Here is a 17197-nt window from a genome sequence, read left to right on the forward strand (position 1 = left end):
GCACCCATCTTGCCCTGCCCTTTGTTACGTGAAACTTCTCGCGGATTATTCGGCACAGGGTCGCTGAAGAGAGTCGAACGCGTTCCGCGATTTCTTTCGGCTTCAGCCTCCTGTCATTGAGCACCCCCTTCCCCCCCATTGCTCGTCAACGAGAAACACAACTTCTTCGGCCATCACCTCCGCGGGATAACCACGGCGGGACTCAACCTCAGCGCTCTCTGTTCCTAGGCCAAACTGTTTTTCCGAGTCGTTGACGGTGGAATAGGGGTAGACAGCTTTCGCGTAGACACCGTCCAAACGTTGTTTGATAATAGTTGGAGAAGCACCTCTTTTATCGACGAACTTAATCACGGCTCCGTACTCATCCTTATCACTACTTAGCGTGCCTTGTATCAAGCGAGCGCCTGCTACCGACTAGCACACGCACCAAGTTGAAGCTTGTACGGTAGCTTCCCAATAGATGGCGCTTTCTGTCTCAGATGGTCGTTTCGAAATCGTTGTGAGATCTAGATTTCAGGCCAAGAAACTTGTGATGATACCTTCGCATACGCAAAAAGCATATATGTAGATGCAGAAATATCGCCTCCCGGATACGATATATAAACGCAGGCATTGTTTGATAGCAGTGAGAACTGAGACGGTACTTATTTAAAAGCTGACTGCGGCTAGTTGGTCTTGAGTTGTGAATCTCGCAATTTAGAGAAAAGCAATAACTACTCTTTCAACTTTAATTTCATGGATTCAAGTTTTTTTGCAAGCCCCATTGTTCAGTCCTGCTTTTTTTCAGCAGTGACGCGATGATGTGAAGTGATGCGTGCGCAATCAATAGATCATATACTAGAGTTGCATGTGAACACACATTTAAGACTAGTGCAGTCTTTGCACGTCTTTTTCCTTGTGCTTGCTCCCCCCCCCACTCGCGTTCTGTTATGATAGTTAAAATTGCGCGAAGGAGATAGCATGTCATCATCGGAACTAACGCGAGAGTTGCCATGAACTACATATACTCTATTCGGTGTTGAGCCATGTTAACGAAAAAGACGCGAATGGCCTGGTGACGACATCCACATGGAAGGAAAAGAACGTTCTACCATTTGGATAGATAATGATATTTACACATGAGGCAGACTAACGTCACTACGAATGTCCAAGCGACACAGCAGCTTTCGCTGGTGCCCAAAGGCGACAGAAGTGGGACGTTTGCGAGGTGACGTTGGCTTTGTACGACGACTACCACGTATACCACCCACTGATGGAGTGTGACCAAGCAAGGAAAACAATTGTCTGCTTTTCTCGTGCGTTATCTTATAGCGGAAATTACCGGCCATCGGATTGTATTTCTACTACGCGCATCGCTAGATCGATGCTACACTCTCCATTTAAGCGCTTGCCTATACAATGCACTAAGTAAATGTTCTTTGACCGGCTTTTGCACCAGTTCACAGTACAATGTCCACTTAGGCGCCGATTAGCCTTAATTGCAGGCCGAGCTAACATGTTACACAAGGCTAAGTAGCCACAGGGAAGAAAATATTTACAGTAGAGTTATATTGGCCATGAACATATGTTCCAAGGCTACGCAATAAGCTTTTCTGCATAAGATAAGATGTAGTTTCCCTATTAAAATATGATATACATCACTCCCAACATAATTATTTCTTACATATATTACCATTACTATAAGTAAAAGAAGAATGCTTCACACTAATAACAGTTTTGATAGCCCTAATTACCTGTAGCGTGAGAAAGAAATCAGCTATAATCATCCTTTATGCAGGCAAATGTCTTGTATAAGTAAGTCTTGTGTTATCGAAAATTTGTACGAATGCGAAAGCTGATAAATCCGTCTCTTAGACTTCTACTTTCCCTTACTATCTCAATATTTCTTTTTCTATACAGACTCGAAAACATCCGATATTCATGTAAAATTTTACAGTCCAGTGAATATCATGTCTTAAATATACAGCATTGTTTCACGTCACAGAAAACTAGTAGACATTTTCCATTGTTTTCGCCGTTTAAATAAATGCACAACTTAATGCATCATTGCTAAAATGTGAAAATTGGCACATTATCTGCCTTGTTCTGCATGTCTTTTTACAAAAGTAGAGCTCGTGTAGTCAAAGTAATTTCGCATATGTTCCGAATGCGCTTCTCTTTGGAGAAGTCCATGTGCATTATCGAAGTGACTACAATTATATTTTGAAAAATATGCATGAAGATTTATTTGCAGGTGGACTTCATGAGATGCCTGAAGTGTGCAGGAAGCCGCCGGATTTTGGTAGTTGCGGTCCCAGATATGAGGCTTGGTATTTCAACACTACAACATGCACCTGTAGATTGTTGCCCGCCGGTGCCTGCGTCGAAGGAGGAAACTATTTTCCTACGCTTCCCCGATGTAAAGAAAAGTGCCAGCGTGAGTACACATTCCGCACGGAAATACAACTACAACAATGGTTTCTACGTCCAATGAAAACTTTGTCTTTGTGAAACCAGAGTACTCTCTATATTTGGTGCTCCCAGAGCTTTCGGATCTAGCGCAAGCAGGAGAACCAAACAAATCTCTAAAACAAATCAAAGTGGAGAATTTGAGCATTTAGCAAACTTTCCTGCTCTATACTACATGTTCTGCTCCCGAAGATTTGAGAAAGAAATCACAAGATTTTACAAAGGACGAAGATTAGGAAAGAGATTTGAAGGAGTAAAAAAAATGTGTCGCGGAAGTTCGCCATTGCCCTCCCTGACAGGGGACATAGTCGTACGACAGGACTCGAATCTTTTTTGCATTTATCTGAATTCCTTCTTTGTCAACTTGTTCATTCAGTATGCATGTATGCATATATAAACATTCATTTCAGAACCAGCGCTCGCGTGTGCAGTAACCTTCCTCTCACCTCGTCTGTTTTAGGACCATTTTGACAAACGTGACTGTTTAGCATAAAGATTAGGTTTTTCCACTGCTTTGTGGAATGGCTGTAGGATCCAATTCGCAAGCAAAGAACTCCTATTTCTCTCTCATGCAGTGAGCACAAATGACACCCCAGCAAGAATTGAAACGCGGACAACCTTATTTTTTTTGTGTGTGTGTGAAAAATTGGCGGAGACTGATATGCGCTGCTTTGAGAAAGAATGACAAGCACGAGCGCAAAATACCCAAGGATGCAGCGCTGTGTCCGTTTTCATTTCTTTTACGTGTCGCAAATTTCAGCGATTTTCTCATTGTTCGACGGTCGACACCTGTCACGATAGCAACGCCTGCACCAGTGTTGGCATACCAACGACTCGCTTCTTTGCATTGTGCCGCGACCATAGAAATGGTCCAAATGTTGCAGCACGAAGTTGGTATGCGTAAAGTCTTCTATTTGAACCCCACTCAGAGACGAGCTCCTTTTTGTTAGTACATTGGTGCTTTCATGAGAAACAAATAGGCAGTGTGTCTGTGTGACTCAGCAACACAGAAAGACAGTCGAACTTATTGATTCACACAATAAGATGCAGTTTGACTGCGACAATGGCAAACAACTGAGAAAGTGTGAAGATCGCCGTATAGTATTTCACTTCGCATTTGCATTTGTACCATTCTTTAAGTAAAACGTGGGCCACCAGAGCAACATAATGAATGTGAAAAGTTTCGAAGTAGTGCAATGGCGATGGTACAGTTATGCTTATTCTGTGTTAAATATCGCAGGTTCCTGCATTTTTGTTTCTGAGAAGAATGCTGAAACAGGGTTCTCGCGTTATATATGCTAAGTAATCCAGACATAGAAAACTTCTGCAGTAAGAGGCTGCGTAAAATTGTTCACCACCTTTGGTTCTTAATAGGAACGTAAAATTCCACGCAAAAATGTATTCAATACCACTGCGAAGGCCACTGCTAGCATGATATGTAAACTGTCAACCGCATGCTGAGCTGCAGAATTCTCTAGCCGTTGGGTCAACACGGTCGTATTTGTTAAACTGCTAACTGAATTTACAAGAATCTTACTGCCCTCAGTCCCTTTTATATGTATCTATATAAAGCGGAGCACTCAAGTTACGGGACCATAAACGCGATATTAGACTGATTTCTTACAGTAGCAGTCGCATACCAGCGTCACAAGATTGTGAAGTCGCATGGAAACTTACAGAGCTTCCGCTTTTTACAGCAACCAAAGGAAGGAGATCAGCTCTATGCCTGACGCCACCCAACATCCGCGCCTGCAAAGGCCACAGTTATGTGTGGGTTTTCGACTATACGGAAAGATATTGTAAGCTGCTCAACAACACTGCTTGGTGTACAGGGAACAACATATTTACGTCAGAAACGATATGTCAGGTCACATGCCTAAGTGAGTATGACTTTTTTTAAAAATATTCGGCACCAAATTCTTGGGGACTATAAATAGCTTCAGTAGCTGTTTTTCTAGAAGAGCTATACTTTGGTGCACGTATATTTACATGTCTTCCACAACAAAGCGATGCAGTATACGCCATACCTTAGTTCTTGTTGCACAGCAAGCGTCAACTTAGCCTCTAGCACACTATGAGGGGCACCAGACCTGATTGTAACGCTATAATAATCCATCGTCTTTATAAGTGTGCATTCTGCAATATGGCAGCTCTCCTCAGCATTTTGGATTGAAAAATTGTTAGCCAACTGACTTAATGCAAAGCTATGTAAGAAACGTCATACGGATTTCTCAGAAAGAAAGTATCATAGATGAAAACTTTTCGTAGACCGGAGATTAAATCACGGACTGGCGCCACTCCAAGGGAGTCCCTCTACGATCGGAGCTAAGCAAGAAGCCACCAGATGGCAAAACGAGCTCGGATCAATAAGCAACTCGAAGTCGAGTGATTCAAAATATGGTAAATTAGTTGCGAGGAAGCTCTGGCAAGTAAAAGCTATCTCAAAGTGGATGAACCTTTTAGGGTCCAAATCAGTGGAACATAAAAAACATATCAGGCTGCCATTCACTGTACAGCGCATTTTTTTGTTATGTACGTGACCTTCCACTTGAAATAACCTACAATTTAAAGGCAAAAGCGCTGTCTACAGTTATAAAGCTGACGTTCCTACTCCACATGCGACTCCATGTGTGTTTACGTATATATATAAGGCATTACTTTAAGACAAATATTCAGTGATCTTCTTTAACGTAGCCTTCCTCGGCTTCCTTTCACTAAGAATCTTTTAGGCGGCCATGAAACACTGCACCTAAGATTTCCGTTCTGCGATAACATTTTTCGTCTAGAATGTGAGGAATGAAAGGGGAGAATGTTGCAAAACCTGTTATATGCGAAGCTCCTACCGTCGGCTTCCGGCTTTTCTGTCGGAACCACACAATACTCAGGCTCAATTTAAACCGACACCATAGGGTGTGTTTCCAAAGTCCCACGAATGCGACATGGCATCGGCTATAGATTCTGTAGCAAGAACGAAAGTTAATTAAGTTTTTAAGTTCTCCTGAAAACGGTGTTAGTTAAAACGTGGCAACAAACATTTCATAACAGCCATTTGTTTCATTGATTAGCTGGTAAACCACAAGGCCATGAAATCTACAGCTGTGGAAGCTTACTGCCAACAGCATGAATGCAAGCCTGTCGACGTAAGGTGCAACGCAATTTTGAAAGGCCTTGCTAACTAGGGCTTAAAAACTGTGTACAATTTTAAGATGCTCCTAACCTAAAATGATGAACTCCATCTCACGGATCTTCTCGTCAAATATTGCGTAACCTCTTTCATGTACTCCTCCATCAACCTTTGACGCCTCCACTTATGGCGTGTACACCGTTTAAAGCGGAATTTAAGTTTCACCAGAATCCTTGTTCCCCACCTGCCCGAGTGGCATTCGGAATACATCCCTGCACAGGGGCCCCGTTTTGTAAAGTGTCACAGTCTTCTCCACAAGCAATATTCGTGGCAGTACGCTGTCACAGATATGCGCTTCGCTGTGCTCAAAACTGTGTGAAATATCGCGTGACGTGGCACATTGTCGGCGACTAGCCTTCTGACATGTGCTGATCATTGTCACCCTACTAATGTTTCGTATTGTTCACGTATGTGAAGAGTGCAACATTCATGACGTAGGAGCTAATGCAATGAGGTCCGAGGAGAAAATTTGCAGAACTCACCTACGCTGCAACGCACCAACTAGCCCTGCTACGTGTTTTACTGGAATACATTTTACTCATCTATGATGATCATGCAACGGTGAGAACAGTCGGGTTGCTCGCTCGCACTTTCGTCTGAACACGCTGCATCTTCCTTCTGATGATTTTGCTATGAAGTCCGCGCATACCCAGAGGGTATATACCGGAGTTGGCGTCACAGATGTTCACTGACGTGTGGCACATACCCTGTGACACATGCAGAGTGTCACGCAAATAGGCTACTTTTTAGAGCGCAGCTCTTTGGCGTCCGTTCCTGGGTTTCGCGTCGTCGTCGGCGTTGTCGTCGGCCTCGTAACCAGCTCCGCCCCCCTTTCATCCCCCCAGCGCTAGCAGCGACCGACTGATACCGCTGGATGCCGCTGACGCCGCTAGAGTGTGAAGATAACGTGACTGCATAGAACACCGTCGCCGCCATGCAGAAAGAGGAGGAAAGGGTCCCCCCCCCCCTGTTCTTGTGTGGCGGATAGGGTGCTCTTCAGTTGCCGACGCGCCGGTTATTTCACGTAGGCCCCGGCACGTCGACGAATACGTGACCACCTTCCCACGGCTAGACCTGGTTCTTAGCGCTGCGGAAGCGAGGGTATCATATTGTTTGTGTCGCCATCGGCGGCGTTGTCCCTGAAACCAACTTCGCAGCTGGGGTTGACTCACTATCGGCGTCAGCGGCATCAGTCAGTCGCTGCTATCTCTTCCCTCCTCCCTTTATCGTGTTGTCCGCTTGCTGCGCGCGCTTCTGCCCCCATCGTTTGCCGCTGGGTGTACACGCCGCCCCCCTCCCCCCTCTTCCTGCGAGTCTCCGGTTGTCAAAGCGCCGGATCAAACTTAATTCCTTTCTTCGCTCCTCCTCCAATGCAACCCCTGTGCGGTGGCAATCAGAGAGCCAGATCGGTGGCGGCGGATCTGTATATGGCACCGCCCGAGCCGAAATTGCCGCTGCCGTTCGCCCTGTGCGGTGGCAATCAGAGAGCCAGATCGGTGGCGGCGGATCTGTATATGTGCACCGCCCGAGCCGAAATTGCCGCTGCCGTTCGCCACTGCGAAATTATCTGCCAGTTCTTTCTGAGCCATGAGCGAGACGACCGATGGAAGTCCTCCGTCTGCTGCTGCTGCTGCTGCTGCTGCTAAACGAGCTGCCAGAGCAGAGGCCCAGCGCCGTCGCCGTCAGAATCCAGAGGTGCGTGCCGCCGAAGCAGAAGCTTACCTAGTGGAGTCTTTGTTAAAGGAATACGTGTGAAAAATAAAAGAAAATTCTGTGATAGCGCATACATGTGTTGCTCGATTTCTTTGCCTCAATCTATCGAAAAGGTGAAACAGCTTATTTGCTGCGCTCAAATTTCGCATTAGGAAGTAACGTAATCGTCGGTAATTTTTTGGACTGCAGTACCTCCAGGGTCAGCCTATATTTTTGACAGCACTACGTCGGCAAAATGCATGTGAAGGACATCACAGTACTAAGGGGGTGTTATTAAACTTTCTTGCGGCGCCACAGAACGAGTATTTGGAGATATACCTTACCAAGCTTTTGAGAACAGGATTACAATTGTTTGCGACATTCACCTAATTTGTGGCCAGTTTGTCTGTCTGCATGCCTGCCTGTCTGTTCGTATCTAACTTCTTTCACGCTAACTTGAGTCACTCGGCAGTTTGAGGTCTAATCAGCAGGGAATTGGGCTGCTCACCTGTACGAATCTGGCTTGAAACAAACCATCGGATCAAACTTGGGTCACTGGTTTAACAGTGGGCAGATTCCACCTTCTTCAGTGAACCTCTTTCAGCCAGCCTCGGTGATTGATCGTCCGGTACGTACCACTCAGCACATACGCAATCAAGCATTAGCACTGCGTAATACTCGATCTGCATTGAAGCAAGCAATGCCGCAACACAGCGTGTTGGAAACGTCGAAACCCGCCATTTACGAGGCGTGAGTCCAACGGGGCTCCTCTATCACGCTTCCTAGTGAACGTGTTGCGCCCTCTAGTGACGTCGCCGCAATGTGCGCACGTGGCACATGTGTGAATGCATAATTAAGAGAGATTGTCTGAATTTACGTAAGGCAGCTTTCACAGCACCAAGCACCAGAAAATGACTCTAGCATATATATTTTCTTTATCACTCAAGGATGCCGTATAGCTAGTGATCCAGTTGACGGCAAACAGGTTCATTGATGAGTTCCACATACCCAGTGTTACGTACGAAGTGACTCAGGTTGGTGTGACGATATGATGGTTTGAACCGGATTCCTTGGGCACTTTAGCCTGATGCTACGTATATTAGGCCTAAGGCTACGCAGTGACTCAAGTTTGCGGGAAAACGCGAGAGTCTAAAATAGATAGACACCGGAAAGAGAGTGGAATAATGTTAAAAGGCTAATCAGATTATTATGCGTGAGGCAAAATGAGTCAGGATGCCATACATTAGCAGTAATTAGCAGAGTCCACAAGATAACTTCCTTTATTGATGCTGCTTTAATTTTGTTTCTGAGATTTACACACCGCTATGTTCACTTTACACGCAGCCAGAAAAAAGCCACAACCGTTCTGCAGCCAGGTCCCATTGCCTGAACGGTGCTTCATAAAACAAGGCAGGTGGTATTTTTCGGAAAAGAACAACACCTGCTTCCTGTTCGCCAATAAGCTTTGTGGAAAAGGCGATAATAGCTTTTCATCGTACGACAAGTGCATGGGAAGATGCAGTTGTAAGTCAGCGTCTTTTTCTTCATTCACGTTCTAAGTTATGTGTTTCTGTTAACTTGACAAATGTGAAATATGGCAAAAGGTATATGGGCTGTGAGTGCCAATGAAGTCAATATACAGGCGCGCCCAACAACTGTATCAAATCTTCATAAGAAAATTGCGCAGCCAGAACACCCTAGTGGTAACCATGGATGTGATCGCAGAGCAGCTTAAGAAACGATGTAAACTTCGTCTTCAGCTTTCCTGCTGCCAAACAATATATATATATATATATATATATATATATATATATATATATATATATATACGCGTGAGCAGCGCAGCATGAGTCTTATCACCAGCATAGTGGGCTGCCAATACACTCCCTATGTATGACTGGCGTGTCAGGAAGACCTGGATGAGAAGTGTCGTCTGAGTACCTGAGAAAATAGCTGGCAGATTATAACTGCTTCCATATTACGCTGCCTGATACAACCCGCACACGCACGGGACAACGTAGAAAGCTATTCGTTTCAAATTTTGTTTGTTGCAACTCTGCAGTTTTACAAATGAAAGTTGGGTGGCAGATTGGGTTGTTAAATCAAAGCGGTACTCAAGGAGCCGTGACAACATATTTGCCTAGCATCGTCGCCGCACATGTCAATGTTCTACGTATTTTCAACAAGCTCACATTATCCGATTGAGAAGAAGCCAAAAATGTTGGCTGTTCTTTCGAACCGCTACTTACAGACTTCGCAAACTGACGTATTCCCTGAACACAAATTTACAAAGAGCATTTTCGCAATGTGCCATAATATTTTGCGAAAAAAATAAAACGACATGAGAAGACACGTCAGGCTTGTCAGCCAACGTCTCTGCTTGTGCAAAGAAGCCAAGCGCCGTGCTTTTTCATTCAGTTACACACCTGCCAGAACATGCATTGCGCGGAGCAATACAATTTATTTCACTTGTGACATGTACCACTTCCGAAGAAAACCGCACACTATATTTGGCGTACAAGCGCTGCATGTAGCGTCGAAACTTCCTATGTTTCTGCATGTTACTTAGTTCAGAAAGTTCGCTAGCAAGCGGTGGTGCTCATCAATTTACTAAAAGTGTCTTGCAGTTGTCGTGAAGTTCTGGGTTTTTACGCGCTAAAACAACCATCGTTTTAAGGTGTACGTTGTAGTGGAGCACTCTGGAATAACTTTTATAACCTGGTGTTTTTGAGGTGCCGGCAACGTATGGCACATGAGCGTTTTCACATTCTTTCCCCTTCTAAATGCTACAACCGTCGCCTGGATTTTGTACCTGCCCTCCACGCCAGCCGCGTGACGTCATAGCCACTGAGCTACTGCTGTGGTTCGTTAAACTGCAGTGTACAGGGTTAAGTTCGAGATATCGCGAAAGTCTTTTTAACCCTGATACCTAATGTACGTACTCCAAACGTATCGGATTGTATAATAGTAACTCGCTTCGTATTTTGCACCATAATATTTCCTAATTCTGTTAGGCTTTGTAATCAGGTTCGAGGTGCTTTCTCTAAAGATATCTCCGCATATCCGGCGTTTTATAACCTCATGATGCAATAGAGCCCAACAATAAGAATGCTTTTAAATTGCTATAGAATCGCAACAAAAATATTCTCAGAAATAAGGTTCTTTCCTACATGAAATCATACATTGCTGTAAAGACGCTGAACAAGGAAAAAAAACATGCGGCTATACACAATGAATACGCTTCGCTTTCGGTAGCGGTATATATATATATATATATATATATATATATATATATATATATATATATATATATATATATATATATATATATACGGTGTTGTATCTATTTTTACGCACGTACAAGCAAAATTTAGGAGTGCGCTTAGTTTCCCGTTTGAGTTTGCCTAATTGATGACGCATTCGAACGTAGCTTTGCGGTATGACCTACACGTTATCTTCATTCTAAGCAGATTGGAGTCAAGCATCAAGCACAGTTCCTACAGAAGGAAACAATCTCAACTTGTACTTCACATTTAGTTTGCTTACAGCGTTCTTTCGCAGCCCTGCACGTTCTGACTAACTCCTTCGTATAATTCTACATTGACGGAAATATAGCGGTCAAATGATGGTGGGTTTTGTTTGGCGAAAACGTCAGGTGTAACTGTCAACCAATATGCTCGCAGTAATGCTGTTCATGTGAGGAATCAAACATGCTTACACTGGGGGTTATCAGGAGTTCTGGAAAATCAACGAAGGTATTTTCATTGTGCTTGAAACACTGAGCAATGCCTTCGTTCATAATCATCCAGATTCCCAAATAGGCTTAAAATAACAATGACATTGTCTTGCAAAAACACACATAAAGAATCTTGGCTTTGTAAGAGTTACGCGACGTTGCAAGAACTTTTCAAATGACTGCTTACTTTCGACTTCTGCGTTGTCGTGTTCGAAAATATTCGCGGTTTCTATGCTAGTACCGGCCTTTCAAAAATAATTTCTTAGGAATAAACGCCTGCTGATGTCTGCGATTTTTTGTATAATGTAAATGATGTAGGTGTATTCCGACGACCACACAAAATTTTTGCACTAGACTGTCGCCTTTGACTTACTAGACCCTGCATTGCGTAATATTTATAAATGTTGCTATCCACCACGGCTCAACATTTGTTGCTAAAACGTTGCATGGACGTAATGGTCGCGACATATACTACAATGATTAAATCAAGTGAGCTAAAACAACTATATTATTAATCTATACTTCTAATAATTATTAAAATAACAAATACATATAAAAAGGTAACGAATATAGTTGCTGAGTTGAGAGACATTATTTGCGTTTCGTCATTATTTCAACGCGGCCTACAGGGAGTGGATCAGTGGCCTGTGTCAGTGAGCAGCAATATGAAGTTATTTCATTGTAATCTCAAATGCTGTTTTGCGCGATATATTTCCTGCTGCCGTATTGCCCTAAACTAACATCTGGTTTTTCTTTCTTCCTCAGATATGAAAAACAACCCACAATCATGAAAGCTCTCGAAGCAACTCACAAATGACTTATTTAGAAGAGACATAACGAAGAAGCACTGAATTCGCAATGTATTCAAGAGACAATTGTCGAAAACGTAGCACGTAAGAAATCAATCACTAACGGACTGGATTATCTAACAGTGTACTTTCCAATTGTTGCAAGTGTGTATAGCTGCTTTACACGAGTAAGCGATTCATCTCATTATATTAGTGACTGAAACATGAACCACGTGGACAGTGAGCATACCGGCTTTTATTCCTACGCCAGCGTCTTAGCTGCTTTGCAGATAATTTCGCTTCATTCCACGAGGAGCGATAAATGTTCGGTGGACACATTTTGTAAAATAGAGTAAAGACATTGTTTCGGTTTGACATAAAGCATTAGACGCAGAATTTGAAATCCACCGAAAGGTTAACGCGCGTGGCTTGCGTACCTCTCAGGGACAGAAAAAAAGAACGGCTGTTTGCAATCCACGCCGGGATAAGTAGGTGAAGTTAGACTCCCTAATACACAGTATGCGAGATCGGTAGAGGCCTGAAAGACAGTAGTTGATTTTTAAAATAAAGAAATTTGCACCACCAGCTGTGTGCAATCAGTTTGTTTTGAAAAGTGTGAAAATATAAATAATACAGCCATAAGATACCTGGGGAAAATGAACAGTCTTGCCCCAAAGTTTGTGGCTGCAATTTCTGCGCTATACAGTTTGAGCTGATTACAGATCTTGTTTCTTGTGGTGTAGAAGTTACATAAACAGAGATAAAGTGCCTCAGAATGGCTGTACAACGTTTTTCTAAGTGGACGCATCTTTTTGAAATGCTTTGACAAATATAGGTCCACCCACAAAAATGTCGGCCAGCCTTTCTGAGACATATTATCTCCATTTATCTAACTTTTTTACCAGAGTGTGCTACTCCACCTCTCGGCCCCTCATCGATCATATATCGTGTTTATCTAGTCAATGCGACAGCGATAAGCGTTAGGCTGGAATATATTGTGAAGCTGATGAGCTCAAGCATGTCTTAATTGTGTGCAATGTTAAACACGGAATATTGGCTGTAAATGTGCGTGAAATAGATGTTACTGATAAGTGCAACTTGCAAGAGAAAGGAAGAACACCTGCAGGCCCTTTATTTCAAGGACCTCAATGCTGCAAATAAAGTGAAAGAAGAGGCGGCGTCCACGTACAAGTGAGAATCAGTGATTATAAAAAATATTTGATGTGTACTGAAATATTCTCACTTCTACTTGTTAACTTCTATGTAGAAAGCTCCAACTTTCTGTTGCCTGCATCTTCTTTAATTCTTTGTAGCTCAACGCACCTAGCTCAAAACACGCACTTGTTGCAATTATTTCTATACTTTCTTCACACTCGGCTGTTTCAATTGTGCGCTACGCTATTGTGTAGATGAATTCTTCAATTTTGTGTTGCCGACTTGGTTTAATTTTACTTACTTCTAGCTCAAGTTGTTTTTGTCCCATTTAGTTTTGCAACCTTTCTTTCCTACACACTCGGCTCTTTCTGGCACAGACTTCAAATTTCTTTCGCCGTATTCTTTCCTTGCTTCGTGTTCTTGCCGGTTCGGCAACCTACCTACCTAATGTCACAAAGCGTACTCGAGAATTAGCGAAGAACCTTCACTTACCAAAGAGTGCATAAACTGTGGGGGGCGGAGCGGGGGCACACACAACGGGCCCAATTACAGTCGTGCTTGTCGTCCCCTGGGATCTATCACGTGACTGCCCGCGGGGCCGATCAGAAGAGGGGCTCGCTTGCCCGGATGCAGCTGCTGGTACCGTACGCGACCACTCTATCGCACTTGTTTTCACTTGTCGATTTAGTGTCTCCCACTGGGAGCCCCAGCCGACAGTATCTGGTTCGTAAACCACAGGTGTGCCTGTACACAACGAAGTGGGCTCAACTCAATGCACCTCAAGCGTTTTTTTTTGCTTGTCCAGCGGCCTGCGCCGTCCAATCCTTCAAATATTTTTCTCGAGTGCAAGTGCTATACGCAGCATAGCATGACACCTGATCCTGCATGAGCGAAACACTATTTGTAAAATGAAACCGGAACACTACAAGACAATATTTCCAATTCCAACGGGCATTTACTAAAGTTGTGCCCGCCCTATTTGTACGGCACATATGACATGTTGCTTATCTTTCCCTGTAAAAAATCTGCAAAGAAGCATTAAATAATGGAGCAAATATTTAGGAAGCTGTATATGAATATTGCAGTGGTAAATAACTAACGCGACATGATCACTGTGGCACGCTATCAAGGCCGGAGCACTCTCCAGATCACTTGGCGGGTCATCTTTCGACCAGTTATATTAGCCAGCGTAGTTGTGCCACCTATGCACAGGAAAACTGCAAGACGTCGCCACTTATTGCCCCGTATCCAAAGATTCCACAAATATTCGTAATGCTAACGTTGTTGCATTTTACCGCGAAGCTGGTGACTCGAATTCAACGGAAGTTTCTGACCAATGCCGTGCCATGGTGCTTCCAATATCCAATGTGTTTGACATAGTAGTTCCGCGGAAACCCGCAAGGTGGAGAGAAGTAACGAATAAAGGGAAAATCAGACATCCACCCGTTCGTAGCAATTGCTACAAAGGAAACCCATACGGGTTCCTCGAAAGAAAAGCCTCATAGTTGAAGAAAAATTCGTCCTGGTCCGGGACTCGAACCCGGGACCACCGCCTTTCCGGGGCAGCCGCTCTACCATCTGAGCTAACCAGGCGGCTAGCAGATGGCAGTGCGAAGTCGAATTTGTCGACAACACGAAGCAAGGGCAAGTGTTTGACATAGTAGTTCCGCGGAAACCCGCAAGGTGGAGAGAAGTAACGAATAAAGGGAAAATCAGACATCCACCCGTTCGTAGCAATTGCTACAAAGGAAACCCATACGGGTTCCTCGAAAGAAAAGCCTCATAGTTGAAGAAAAATTCGTCCTGGTCCGGGACTCGAACCCGGGACCACCGCCTTTCCGGGGCAGCCGCTCTACCATCTGAGCTAACCAGGCGGCTAGCAGATGGCAGTGCGAAGTCGAATTTGTCGACAACACGAAGCAAGGGCAAGCAAAGGGTTTCCTTTGTAGCAATTGCTACGAACGGGTGGATGTCTGATTTTCCCTTTATTCGTTATCCAATGTGTAATCAACAAAAAACCAGAGCCCTCAATTTTCGCCCTAAGACGTACTTTTTAACGAGTAGAAAAATAAAATTTGGCTCGCACATACCTTGTTCAAGTACTCTGCAACATACGTAAGCTAGTATTATTACCAGTAATAGGTAATTTTTGTTTTAACGTCGAGTTGTACCTGCTCCACCGGCCCCTCTAACATAAAACAATTCCAAACTGTTTTTACTCCAATCTCTTTATCACAATTTTGCGTAACCACCGACGCAAGCATCAGGCGGTGTCCCGCAGCGTTGTTTGAACAGGCCACTGAGACTCTTCGTTTAAAGGAGGTCACTTTTGTTTGCTTTCGAAGCGAACACCATTGTCTACCTTGACGTTTTTCTTCTTATCTAACGAGCTAACAAGAGGCGAGAAGCACTTGGAAGTGAAAGGGGTTACGGTGGGGTCGGGCCAGCGCAGTGAAATGGGACAATCCAATAAGGAAAGTTGTACCAGCGTCAGCGAATCGCGCACTTCTCTTTCCTTGGTTTTAGATGGCTGGTAGAACATCGCGACGGCTTTCTACCGAAGAGTAAAAGATACAGCTAAAACCAATCCTCCGCGAAAAAGAGCTGGCAAAGCAATGTCATATAGGTGCAGAAAGGGCCGTGAGGCAAACATTCTTGTTATACGCAAAAAAAAAAGTCATTCTCCAAGGCGCTCTGGGTATTCAGTCCTAGAGCGATCGGTGGTCAACCGTCTTCTATTCATATATCGTGGCGGGGTAGTATCCGAGTAATCCGAAAAAAGAAAGTCAATTTTATTCGGCATATGAATGGATCTTTAATACGTACCCGTCACATTGACGTGGTGAGTTTTCACGGTTTGGTGACGTTGCGTGAAAGACCGACGACGTGGGCGCAGCCCCAAATCTTTTGACCCACAGCCGAAGGCTGATAGCGAAAAGAAGCGCAGGATCGGAAATAATTGTTCTTTTTGTTCAGTTACATTATACATAGTGTGTATACGTGATATCAGATTGTCAGTTTTCCTAACGGTGCTGACAGACAGGCGAAGTGGGGATGGCTCGAATATTTTTTCACCAATCGTGGGGAGCTGATTGCAGAAATTCGATATTGCAAAAAATATGGGTTTCACGAGCCAGAACAACGATCTAATTATGAGGCACGCAGTACTAGGGGATTTCGGAATAGTTAGGTCACCTGGGGTTCCTTAACGTGCACCCATATCTAGGTACACGGGCGTTCTCGCATTTTGCCTTCATCTAAATGCGGCCGCCGTGGCCGGGATTCTACCCCGCAACCTCGTGCTTATAGCAGCTCAACACAAATCCAATAGGAAGGCTTCGAATCGCTCTACGTTATACGTCCTAAGAATTTGAGCGGCTGCAGTGGTGAAAGAGCATGCTGCATGGGAAAGACCCTATAGTACTTCCGATAGGTGGTAGAAATGGCTTTTACAGCACCGCTCTCTGACGTGTTAGTTGCTCAGGTTGGCAGTCATCAGCGAAGGATTAGTTTCTTAATTAAACAAAATATTGGTTCGTCTACTTTAGGGTCAACGGTACCCTAAATTTTCCCGAAATACCTTGCTTTTTAAAAGTGGGTCCAATATATACTTCATCTTATGGAGAACATGTCCAGCAAGGGGCGCAGTTGTAGTTGCACAACAAGCAATTTAGAAAAACCTCGCCTCTGATGCATGCCCGCACGTGAAAGTGGACTTGGCTCCCAAAATATTGTTTATGTTCGAATTGTCATTAGAAATAAAGTAATGCAGGAGCGATGCAAACAATGAAGGGAAACCGTAGCAAGTACCACGAACGAATTCGCAAAAAACTCTGATGAAGGATGCTGTAGACTACGACCCAGGTGCATGCTAGAGTGCTCGAACAGTTAAAGCTTAAAAGAAGATTTCTGAAAACAGCTGTTCTGACTTGTATAAGGAACATATTTCTCTGCATTGAATAAGCGCTTTTATTTGAATTTTCAATCAATAATTCCACAGTGGTCACGGGAGAGAACGAACTAGAATCATTTTTTCAGTGAATATTTCTTTTTAGTTACAAATTTCTTCATCCAACAACACCTTAGTTAGAACATAATATTTAAGAAGAGAAGCAACATTATTTCAGGAATGCAAATATGAGACTTATTTTTTTTAGTTGAGTGAAAACCCCGTGTTGTATCTAAGACATGAGA

At 43.8% G+C, this 17197-nt stretch overlaps 1 long non-coding RNA gene across 1 annotated transcript; it reads left to right on the plus strand.

The window, feature by feature from the left end:
- The first annotated feature begins 2248 nt into the window (after nt 1-2248).
- Nucleotides 2249-12421, plus strand: LOC142587159 (uncharacterized). The gene is made up of 4 exons (XR_012829378.1): nt 2249-2416; nt 4146-4328; nt 8669-8848; nt 11826-12421. It is a non-coding gene; the product is annotated as an uncharacterized LOC142587159 (long non-coding RNA).
- Nucleotides 12422-17197: the final 4776 nt, after the last annotated feature.

The sequence above is a fragment of the Dermacentor variabilis genome, chromosome 7 (genome assembly GCF_050947875.1).
Source record: "Dermacentor variabilis isolate Ectoservices chromosome 7, ASM5094787v1, whole genome shotgun sequence".
Taxonomy (NCBI): domain Eukaryota; kingdom Metazoa; phylum Arthropoda; class Arachnida; order Ixodida; family Ixodidae; genus Dermacentor; species Dermacentor variabilis.